At 43.2% G+C, this 11,793-nt stretch overlaps 1 long non-coding RNA gene across 1 annotated transcript in view; it reads left to right on the forward strand.

Moving 5' to 3' along the window:
* Window positions 1-10,851, forward strand: part of LOC108490484 — a 32,040-nt gene extending 21,189 nt beyond the window's left edge. Inside the window, exons 2-3 of the long non-coding RNA XR_001872298.2 lie at window positions 9,089-9,263; window positions 9,643-10,851. This is a non-coding gene — a long non-coding RNA (uncharacterized LOC108490484). The remainder of the gene's footprint in view (window positions 1-9,088; window positions 9,264-9,642) is intronic.
* The last annotated feature ends 942 nt before the right edge of the window (window positions 10,852-11,793 follow it).

An 11,793-nucleotide genomic window follows, 5' to 3' on the forward strand; every position in this document is an offset into this window, starting at 1 on the left:
TTCCTCATCTTCATCGTCATCATCATCTATTTTTTTCTTGAGGACCTCTCACAGAGATCCACCTACCTCTGCATCCCAAGTGCTAGGATTAAAGGCGTGCACCACTGTGCCAGGCCTGAGGCCCCTTTAGGAAGCCAGAAGACTGGCTGGAAACGCTGGGATGTTAAGCCCATCAGCTAGCGACTCTTGGGAATTAGTGTTCTTCCCAGTCCCTTACTCCCTTGGGTGAGACAGCTCTGAGGCATGTTTTATACCATTTCCAGGATTTCTCTACGGGATGTTTCCAGATGTTCCCAGTGCAGAGCTGATGACTCTATTCGCTGCCTTTCCTCTCAGACCACTTCCCATTCCTAACAGAATTGCAGTAGTCCCTCTTCTCAGTCAACTACCTACACTTGAATCCTTGCCTGGATGGCTCTTTCTCAAAGAAACCAAACAAAACAGCATCCTCCTTCCTCTCCCTTCGTCTTTCTTCCAACCAGTTACCAAATAACGCTAATTGACCATAATATGAGGAGCCCCTGACCTCAGCCCCACTCCCTCCCAAGGTCCCACTGCCATCATGTGTTACCTGGGATGGAACCATGTAAGTGACTCCTCCCTACCTCCCTTCCAAGTCCTCTACCTTCAACATTTTTCTCCTCCTTCAGTCAGTAATCAGTTAAATATGTTAATGTGATCACTTCACCATTCTCCTAAACTGGGTATGGTGGCACTCGCCTTTAATCCCAGCACTCTGGAGGCAGAGGTAGGTGGATCTCTTCGAGTTCCAGGCCAGCCTGGTCTACATAGCAAGTTCCAGGTTAGCTGGGGCTACAGGGAGACCCTGTCTCAAAAAGACAAAAAACAAAACAAAACAAAAAAGCCTTTTAGATTTTGATTTACAGGCAACGTGTCTGTGAGATGCTTTGCCCTATTTTATAATTCTAGGGACTTCTTTTTTCTTAAATATTTTATTATTTTTATTTTATGTGTATGAATGTAATGCCTGCATGAGGGTAGGTGCACCCATGTTGTGCAATGCCCATGGAGGTCACAAGAGGATGTCAGATCCCCTGGACATGGAGTTATAGACAGTTGTTAGCCACCATGTGGGTGCTGGGAGTCGAACCTGGGTCTTCTGCAACAGCAGCCAATGCTCTTAACCACTGAGCCATCTCTCCAGCCCGTCCAGGGACTTCTTAAAGCTCCTTCTCTGTTGTCCCAGATTGACCACTGGCTCAGCTGCACTCTTAAGGAAATGCTGGTAAGCCAAGACCGACCGTGTTCTCCCTTCCCTTCCTTCCTTCTCTCTTGCCGTCCCTGCTCTTTCCCTCCCTCTCTTTTCCTTGCTCCCTCTTCCCGCCTCTTCCCTGTTGTATTCTTACACTGTAACTCAACATAGGGAGGGCACAGACTAGAAACTCAACAAATGTGTTAAATAAACACACAATTTATCCCTATCTTGTTCATGTCTACTTATTTGTAGACAATGTTTCTTTAAAAAGCACTCTATAAATACATTTGCAATTTTTCCTGTGTTTACCCACTTGCTCTAGTTTATTTATTTCTTTTATCTTATGAGTGTTTTGCTTGCATGTATGTAAGTGCACCCATGTGTGCAATACCATGTAGGTACAGTTATTAGCTGCCATGTGGGTGCTGGGAACCAAATCATGGGGCCTCTGCAAGAGCAGCCATTGCTCTTGACTGCTGAGCCATCTCTCCAGCCCCATCACTTTCTTTAAGTTAAAGATATTTAAAAATAAATGGTGATTAGTGATCTCATTTGTTCACATAAGTTCCTCAGCTGGTGGTGGGTGAGCTGTAGGACTGATTTTGTTTAAACAGTAATGTGGGACTGGAGAGAGGACTGGGCAGTTAAGAGTGCTGGATGCTTTAGTCCCAGTACCCACGTGACAGCATACAACCACCTGCTTCCAGGGGATCCAACACCCTTTTCTGGCACTCTCCTGGCATACCCAGCCACACATGCATGTAAAAATAAACAAATAAAAACTTTAATGAGTAATTGTCCCTGTTACTCAGTATAAAAAGGAGTCTGGGCAAGATTGTACAATGTAGCCTCCAAATTCTTTGCATTTAAACACTCCTTGGTCCTTTATATTTTTTCTTAAATTGACAAATAAAAATTATGTTTATGGTATTGAAAACACATTTCAATATATGTATACAATGTGATATTAGTCAAGCTAATATATGTATCATCTCAGGTACTGATCATTTTTTTGTGGTAAGAATACACCAGTAATTTATTTATTCATGTGTTTATTATGTATGTTTGAGAGACAGAGTGCATGTGTGTTTTGCCTTGTTTTTTTGATGGGGGTCTTATAGTCCAGGCTAACCTCAGATTCCTCATGTAGCAGAGCCTGGGACTTGAACTGCTGATCTGCCTTGCCTCTGTCTCGGATTGCAGGCATGAGCCACTATGCCAGGTTTGTTGGTTTTTAAAGTGGGGTCTTGCTATATGGCCCAAGTTACCTTGGAACTGTCTATGGAATTCCAGCTGGCCTCAAATTCAGGATCTTTCTTTCTCAGCCTCCCATAATGAAATGTAACCCTTGCCGCCTTGTGCGGTTTAGGATGTTGTTAAAAGCAGTAGTTTTTAAATGTAACAGGCTAGAATCCTGATTCTAATGATTAAAGGTACTGCGTCCCTCTGCACCTCAGATTCCTCCTCTCAAAAAATGAAGTGATCAGGGCTGGAGAGATGGCTCAGTGGTTAAGAGCACTGGCTACTTCTGCAAGAGGACCTGAGGTCATTTCCCAACACCCACATGATGGCTAACAATCATTCGTAACTCCAGGTCCAGAGGATCTGATGGCCTCTTCTGGCCTCTGCAGGCATTGCACACAGATGGTGCACTTACATGCAGGCCAAACACTCATACACAGAAAATACAAAATTTTGAATTTGAAATTAAGAGATACTCATCTCCTAGACTTTCTATGAAGCTGAGACAACAGAAGTAAAGAGGTGAGCACCTAAAAAATACCCAGTGAATGATGCCACCACCATTCCTGTTATCCAAATAACTACTGTTAGTTGGAAAACACATCCTTACATTACCTCGTTGACTCTTCACAACACTACTATACTGCAGGAAATGCTGGCATCTGTAACTTACAAACAGAGCAACTGGTGCTTAGAGAATTTAAAAACAGTTTCCAAAAGCCAGCAGCGACTGTACAGTGTCTAAGTTGTTACTATATTATAGTTCTGGTTCTCCAAAGTAGTGGGGTTTGTTGAAATAATCAAGATATTTAGTATAGAATAAAAAGTTTGGGAAAGACACAAAATCACATTTTGATTTTATATTATTCAGGATTATCTAGGAAGTAAATTCTTAGCTACTTTCTGGTAGTATCAGGGTAAACAAAAACACTTCACTGACCAATCTTCTTTTGGGTTCCTACTGACATTTGATACATTGTACCACATACTACCTAAACTATTGGGATGAAAATATTTTGATCTCAGTGTCATCTGATACTGAGGTAGCAATGGGTTTCATGTGGTTTTGTTCTGTATAGAGTCAGGCTCAGAACTTTGATTACTGGAAATACATTTGGGGCTCTGGTGGAAAACGTTACCCTCTCTTTTCTCCGTGATATTGATATACTTGTCATACTGCAGCAGAGCCGTGATTGATCTCAATGTGCAGGTGTTCCCGACTGAAGTTGGGTGCTCGAATTTGCTTCGTTCTATGCAGTCGGCTTTAATTTTGATTAATTGCCATCAGAAATAATAACTCCTCAGGAAGATCATTAGGAAGCTGCAAAATCGATTATCTTTAGCTTCAGAATATGTAAAAGCCAGTCCCCACTGCCAAAATGATCACAGATGCCCTTGATGGAACATGTGCATGGAATACCCAAGCTCCTTCCAGCAGGGCTGCTGAGCAAATTGTAGTCCAGTTAGAATGGTTTTTCATAATACGGTAGCTTTCAAATTTGTCTCCTTTTTTCTCCTTACTGGATTTTCCAAGTTCTGCCGTGTGAATCAGTGACCATAGCTGGTATTTGTGGATAGTCACAGCTATTGACTCATGTGTGTTAGGAAATACATTTACTTGTATCTGCAGGAATTGTAAACCCCTTGTGCAAAGAAGGACTCATAGGGCTGGGGATGCCGGTCAGAGGTAGAGTGCTTGCCTGGCATGCATAGGACCCTGGCTTAGGTTCCCACCACCACCAAAAAGAAGGGAAGAGGAGGAGGGAAGAATAAGTTGACATGTGACTAATTAAATTATGCAAAATCCACATCCTCCATGGCATTTGCACGTCTCATATGCGCACAGCTGGTTGAGAGTCCACACTGGACAGTAGAGATGGGAGCACGTCTGTTGTCACAGGAATGCCCCTGTTGCAGTTTTTAAATTTACTGCTTTGTTTGAAAGAGGAGGGAAAACCCCGGCCAATCTACAAGCTGCACGCATCCGTAATGACTACCACTTTAAAAATATTTATTTTATAATTTTTATTTTGCTCAAGATTGCTTTCTTTTGGGTCATGGTGATGGTGTGGCTCCTTATGAGTTTTGGGAAATTAAAAAAAAAAGATTTATATGCATTCATGTTTGTCTGTGTAAGTGGGGTTTGTCTACGTAAGTGTATGCCACATATATTTGGGTGCTGATGGAGGCCAGAGATCATTTACCTCATATGTGTCAATGCTTTGCCTGGCTTGATCTTGTACAGCTCTTGGGCAAGTAACCATAGCTGCCGTGAGTTCCTGAGTGTGTTAGCCATGTTGTATCCGGAAGACAGCACTTCCCATCACGCCCCCCACCCTCTGGTGTTTACATTCTTTCTGCCTCCTCTTCCACCATGTTCCCTGAGCCTGGGGTCGAGGGGATGGTAGAGATGTTCCATTTAGGGCTGAGCATTCACAGTCATGTCCTGAATAGTCACTTCTCTGTGTCATAATCCAGACTCAGATGAAGTGCCACCTGCCCTTGGAAACTTTGCTGTATCACTCTCTGTAGGTGGCCGCTCCGTGTCCCTGCTGCATCCTGGGCTCCTCCTTTTTTCCCATCACCTCTGTTAGACTATGAGGTTGTTGAGGGGAGGATTTCTGTCTTGTACTCCTCCGGATCTAGTTCACTCCACACAACCTTTTCCTGGCCTCATCTCTCTTTTGAGAATTGGATGAAAATGCTGAATTCTAGCATTCTTGGCAAATTAAAGCAGTCACATATACTCAAAATGCATATAGACTTTAGGACCTATGGCTAAAAAATCAAGTAACAATACCAATCCCTGAGCAAGCAGAGTCAGTTAATGTGTGGTAGATGCTGTCCTGAGCATTTCTGAGGGTCTACCCCATTTATTCCCCACAACCACCCTGTGAAACAGATGCTGTAATTATATTGATTTCCAGATGAGGAAACTGGACAACATTTAAGGAACTTGCTCAAGGCCATTCCTGAATGGTCTCTTTTAACCACGAAACTATCTGTGAACCTCACATGGGGCAGTCTATAGGACACTCCACCTAAAGGACATCACATAAAGGTGTATGGAGTGACCTGAGGAATGAATGTAAGAAATGGTAGTGGGCACCAGGATGAATGAATGAGGTTTCAGTCATTCATAAAAGGACAAGGCAGCAACCCAGGGGCTTGTAAATGCTAGGTGCTTTCTTGGTGGAGAAGCTGATGAGATAGCCTACATCCTTCAGGAAGCTTTAAGGATAAGGGTGAGAAGGGGAAGAACTTTCATTGAATCTTTTGTACATACCTGATACTGAGTTTGGTGGGTCCTAAAGAGACCATACATACAACAGTGTCACTAAACCTTGGAATCTAATTCTTTTTTTTAAAGAGGGGCCGGGGCTGGAGAGATGGCTCTGAGGTTAAGAGCACTGACTGCTCTTGCAGAGGACCCAGGTTCGATTCCCAGCACCCACATGGTGGCTACGAACTGTCCTTGACTCCAGTTCCAGGGGAATCTGAAGCCCTCTTCTGACTTCTGTGGCATTGCACAACACGGGTGCACTCACATACATGCAGGCAATACACTCATACACATAAAATAATAAAAATAATAAATAAAAAATTTGAAAAAAAAGAGGGGCTGGAGAGATGGCTCCGCAGTAAAGAGCACTGAGTACTCTTGTAGAGGGCCTGGGTTTGGCTCCCACCACCCACACAGCAGCTCATAACCATCCATGACTTCAGTTCCAGGGAATAAGTGTTCTCCTCTGGCCTCTGCGGGCATTGCACTCATGTGGTGAACTTACATACATGCAGTCAAAATATACACAGAAAAGAAAAGAAAAAGCATTTTTAAAGACATATTTTATTTTTCTAAATATTTTATTTTTATTTTTATTTTATGTGTATGAGTGGATTGCCTGCATGTATGTGAGTGCACCTGAGTTGTGCAATGCCGCAGAGGTCAGAAGAGGGCTTCGGATTCCCCTGGACTGTTTGTAGTCGCCATGTGGGTGCTGGGAATCGAACCTGGGTCCTCTGCAAGAGCAGTCAGTGCTCTTAACTGCTGAGCCATCTCTCCAGCCCTTCTACTTTATTTTTTATTATGTGTATACGTGTGTGTGTGTGTGCACATACATGTGCACATGAGCATAAGAACCACCTAGGCCAGAACAGAGTGTTAGATCCCCTGGGGCTGGAGTTATAGGTCATTGTGAGCCACCTGACCTGGGTGTTGGGACCTGAACTCTGGCCCTCTGCAAGAGCAATATGTGCCCTTAACCTCTGAGCATCTCTCCAGCCTGGAATATAATTGAATTTTGAGCTTCAAATGCCTCTGGAAAAGACTAAAGAGGAAAAGGAAAACTGCCCTGTTCTTCATGGGAGGCAACATTGAGACACAGTGTGAAGGTGTCACTGCTCTGTCCCGGTGATACAAACAATGCCGACTTTACTGCTGGGATGGAGAAGGTTAGGGAGGTGTGGGTGGGGCAAGGCTTCTCTTTTCTTTTCATGAAGATAAGCCTTTCTAGTCTTTGGTGATAAGAGATTTTTATAATTACACTTAGCTATGAATAGGGCCTCCACTCTGTCCTGCTTTCTGGATGGGGGAAAGGGGAGACAGAAAAGAGAGAGAATAAAAGATGGGTGTGATTAGTCAGTGGCAGTCTTCACAGTGAATGATTCCAAATAGGGTCTCTCAGATTGTGTAGCTTAAACTCTAACTCTGGTCAATGGTTCAATGGTCAAGTATCAAGTACTGGGGAAGGTGTTTGTCAGGAAGATGTCCCCTGCCTTAGGTGACTGCAAACTTCAAGGAAAGTTTTATTTTTTTTTGAGATAGCATCTCTCACTGAACCTGGAACACCCCATTCTCAGGCTGGCTGGCCAGCAAGCCACAGGGTTCCTTCAGTCCTTTCCTCTCCAGCACTAGGATTACAGGCTAGAAAGCCCAGCTTTTTGTGTGGGTGCTGGGGACCTGAAGTCAGGTCGCCACACTTCGGCAGCAAGCACTTTACCGAGAGCCATTCCCCCAGCTCATGTTTTCTGTTTTGTTGTTTGTTTTCCCTTTAAAAAAATTATTTTTATTATATGTATGAGTGTATTGCCTGCATGTATGTAAGTGCACCCATGTCATACAATGCCCACAGAGGTCAGAAGAGGGTGTCAGGTCCCCTGGAATTGGGGTTACAGGTGGTTGTTAGCCACCATGTGGGTGCTAGGAATTGAACCCAGGTCCTCTGCAAGAGCAGCCAGTGCTTTTAACTGCTAAGCCATTTCTCCAGCCAATTTTCACTTTTTTGAGACAAGGTCTTGCTATGTAATGCAGATTCCCTTTGAACTCATAATCCCCCTGCCTCAGCCTCCCCAGGCTGGAATATAGGCATGCGCTATCATGCTCAGCCTATTTTCTTAACCTGGAAAATATTGTCATGTATAGTATTAGCAAGTAACTTTAAAATATTTTCTTGGGAGATGGAAATATGGCTCAGCGGTCAGGAGTACTGACTGCTCTTGCAGAGGACCTGGGTTCAATTCCCAGCACCCACATGGCAGCTAACAACTGTCCTAACTCCAGTTCCAGGGGATCTGACACCCTCTTCTGACCTCTGTAGACACTGCATGACAAGGGTGCACTTACACACAAATAGGCAATACACATAAAAATAATAAATAAAAAAAATTTGCTTGTGTAGGATCCTGAGACCCTCTTCATTTACCCGTTACCCCCCAATCCCTCCAGACCCCCACTAATTGCTCTTTTAGCTTCTGTAAAATGCTTGGCTGCTGCTTTAGACATGCCTAGACATGCCCTGGCATGCCCTGACCCCCACCTGCTATTCCCCCCTTCTAGGAAACTATAGATTAAGCAAGCCTGGGCATGAAAACTGCCCTATAAGGTAAAAACGGAGACTCCTGGCCCCACAGACAACAGTCAGCACATTCCACAGCCCTGAGAATAGCACCTACCAATAAGAAACTTCCAGGGCTGCATCCTATACATCCAATCAGTTTAAAATTATGTTGGCACGCGCGGGCTCCTTGAACCAACCAAAATGTATCTTCGGTATCCCCCTCCTCTCTTTGTCTAAAACCTATAAAAGGCTCCACTCTCCCTTACTCTGGGCTCTCAGCATGGATCCGTTGAGTTGGTGAGGTCTGAGAGGCCGAGCTTAAGCCTGAATAAACCATAAACCTTTGCTTTTGCATTTTGGTGTGTTGGGTCCTCGGTGGTCTTTTTGGGGTCCAGTGGGTGAGGTACAACACTTGGAAATTTTTAAAAATTCCAATATTAGCTTGAATATTCCTCATCACTAAGCTACCTTTAGGTTCAACTTTTATAAAATCCTAATTTTGGAATATAGTCCTTTTCTCTCATATCAGAAGGTGACTCTATCAAACCAGCTTCAACTGGGTTACAGTCTTGGAGACTGTAATTATGCAGCCTGTACCTCTAGTTGGGTTGTAATACATTAAAATTCCTTTCATTGTCTTTTTAACCCTGTTTAGTCCGATGCATTTCCGCATTCTAAATTCTAGTCTCTTCCTGTTTTAAGAAACTGTAGACAGTTAATAGAGCACATTTGTATCACATTTGTTTGTCAATTTGATTTGGTAAATGATCTCTTTGTCCCTTCCTTACTGTAGCCCAGGGCTGGGCCTGTCTTACCAGAAGACATGCAAATCCTCCTAGAGGCTGGCCTCCACAGTCCCCCAGCAAAGGAATTTTGATCTTGCAGAAAAGATTTGCATTTGGATGAAGGATTTCTATCACACTCTGAGGCTGCACCTGGATGCAAATTCAGGAAGAGTGGACTAAGAGGTGAGCTCCAGGACAGGGAAGGGGCATCAGTGTGGTGACAGAAGGAAGGAAGGGTCACAGTATATGAAGAATTCAAGGCCTGGCATGGTGGTGCACACCTTTAATCTCACCACTAGGCAGGCAGAGGCAAGCAGATCTCTGTGAGTTTGAGGCCAGCTTGGTCTACATAGCAAGTTCCAGGCCAGCCAAGGCTACATAGTGAGCCTGTCTCAAGCAAACAAACAAATAATAAATAAGACGTTCAAACTGAGAAGAAAGGCGATTACTCTTGATCTACTGAAAGGATGGAATAGAGAAACTGTTTACATAATAATAAAAACTTATGGAGTATAACTATGTTTCCATTGATTATCCATTGAAATCTCTTCTATTTCCATAGATAACCTCACTTTATTAAAAAAAATTCAACGTGGAACAGGACTGCAGGAAGCCTTGATTTCTACCCATCATGAAGATGTGCCTAGGTGCATGCACAGCCATTGGATGTTGGCGGTCAACTGCATACTGTCAGTCTAATCTAGCCGTCATCTGGCCTTTCCTCTTCAGATCTGCCTGGGCAGCTCCCCTGGAGTCTGCAGGGTGGAGTCACCATTTTGGCTTGAGTAAACTGCATGGAGATGTGTTTCTTCATACCCAGGGACTTACTGGAGTAGTCCTCTAGGGGCACGGAGGAGTTGCCCAGTAACCTTCACCCTTGCTTCTCTAGTGCTCACCATTTGAGAAGACTGTCCTGGGAGTAGTTTGGTTGGAGGTGGGAGGCTGGTTCTTTCATTGCCCCTCACCCAGTGACATGCCAGCTCTTAGCATGCAAACCAAACCATTTCACCGGGAAGAGAAGATGCCAAGGGGAAAGAATCAACACCAAAGGGGTCTTTGTTCGTTGCTCCAACTTCTTAGAGAAAAAAGGAAATAGAATTTTCTCCAGAATTCTGCTTTGTGTTTTAAGATGTGAACTGGAGAATCATTTGGGAACCATCGCTAGCCCAAATCAAAGGGGAATGAAGCTAGACACATCTTATAATGTATGTCCAATTACCTGGATATTATTTTACAGGTCTAAATAGAGAGAACATGATTTTAAAATTAGAGATGATAGCTCAATATGTTAATCTTGTATAAAAATTAGATCAGGGTGCTCATCAGACTATATTTTGCTTAATGTGGTTTTACTAAATAGGGATTTTCAAGAGTGGTTCACAACTGCTAATGCAGTCATTATGCTAGTTAGTGCTATACACTGTAAGACAAGAAAAACTGAGTTGATTAGACGTTCTATTTAATTCCATTGGTCATTAAAAAATGGAGTATCCTGGGGTCTGGCTGAGCAGCAGAAGCATAACAGCTGAAGATGGGGTGAAACGCAAACGTGCTTCCCAGAGCTCTCTTCTTGGGTCTTATTTTGCAAGTTTGCAAGACGATTTCAACCAATCTACTCCCTTGAAATGCCTTCTACAAAAATCACTGTTTCTTTGGGCCTTAAAATTCTGGAAAAGCTTTGAGTTCCCTTAAGGAGTCTGAAGTTTATACCCAGTTTTATCAAGGGCAGAATTACGTGCTGCAGTCCACCTATTACTAGAGTTTACCTGCTAGTCCCTATATTGACAACAGAACATACTGCTTCCTGGGAAGCTTATATATATATATAAAATACATTTTTTTATTTGTTAATTTTTTTGTGTGTATACATACAGAACATCCCAAATAATCTTATTCATCTATACACCCACTTCCCAAATGGCACCCTCCCACAGCTCCCCCCCACCCCACTGGAGCCCATATACTCTGTCATCCCCGTAACTGTCCACTGTGTTGTCGGCACCCCCAGCTGTTCTCCAGTGCTTGTCTGTCTGCTGAGTCTAGTCGGCCTATCTAGAGTTCCTTGTTTTAGGAAGATCAGCTCTTCCTCATAGAGCAGCAATCAGTGGTCAATATTCCTTTACGTAAGATTGAGATCTGCTGTTCATTTTCCCAGTTCTGTGCTGGGTTACTGTCTGGCATCTCCTGGGCCACCCTGGCCAACAACTCAAAGGAAGGTAGCTCCTGACCAGCATTGTTTCTCGTTATATAGACTTTAGCTATACACATGGACTCTTTAATCTTTGGTTATACTTTCCTTTTGGGTGTTTAAGACCACACAGTTGGCCCAGATAAACCAATTTATTGGTAGGTTCATTTGTAGTTTTTTAAGAGTTCTCCACACTACTTTCCATAGGGGTTGTACAAGTTTGCAGCCCCACCAGCGGTGAATGAGCATTCCCCTTAACCCAGATCCTCTCCAATTTTTGGTATCATTTGTTCTCTTGATCTTAGCCAGTCTGATTTGGGTAATATGAAATCTTAAAGTGGTTCTAATTTGCATTTCCTAATTGCTAGTGATGTTGAACACCTTTTAAGATGCTTCTTAGCCACCTTATTTCTTCTTTTGAGAACTCTCTGTTCAGCTCCTTGGCCTATCTTTTAATTGGATTACTTCCTTTCTTGATTCTTTGTTTTTTGAGTTCTTTATATATTCTGGATGTTAAACCTCTGT

Source organism: Nannospalax galili, unplaced genomic scaffold, assembly GCF_000622305.1.
Source record: "Nannospalax galili isolate Female #2095 unplaced genomic scaffold, S.galili_v1.0 scaffold412, whole genome shotgun sequence".
NCBI classification, from domain to species: Eukaryota; Metazoa; Chordata; class Mammalia; order Rodentia; family Spalacidae; genus Nannospalax; species Nannospalax galili.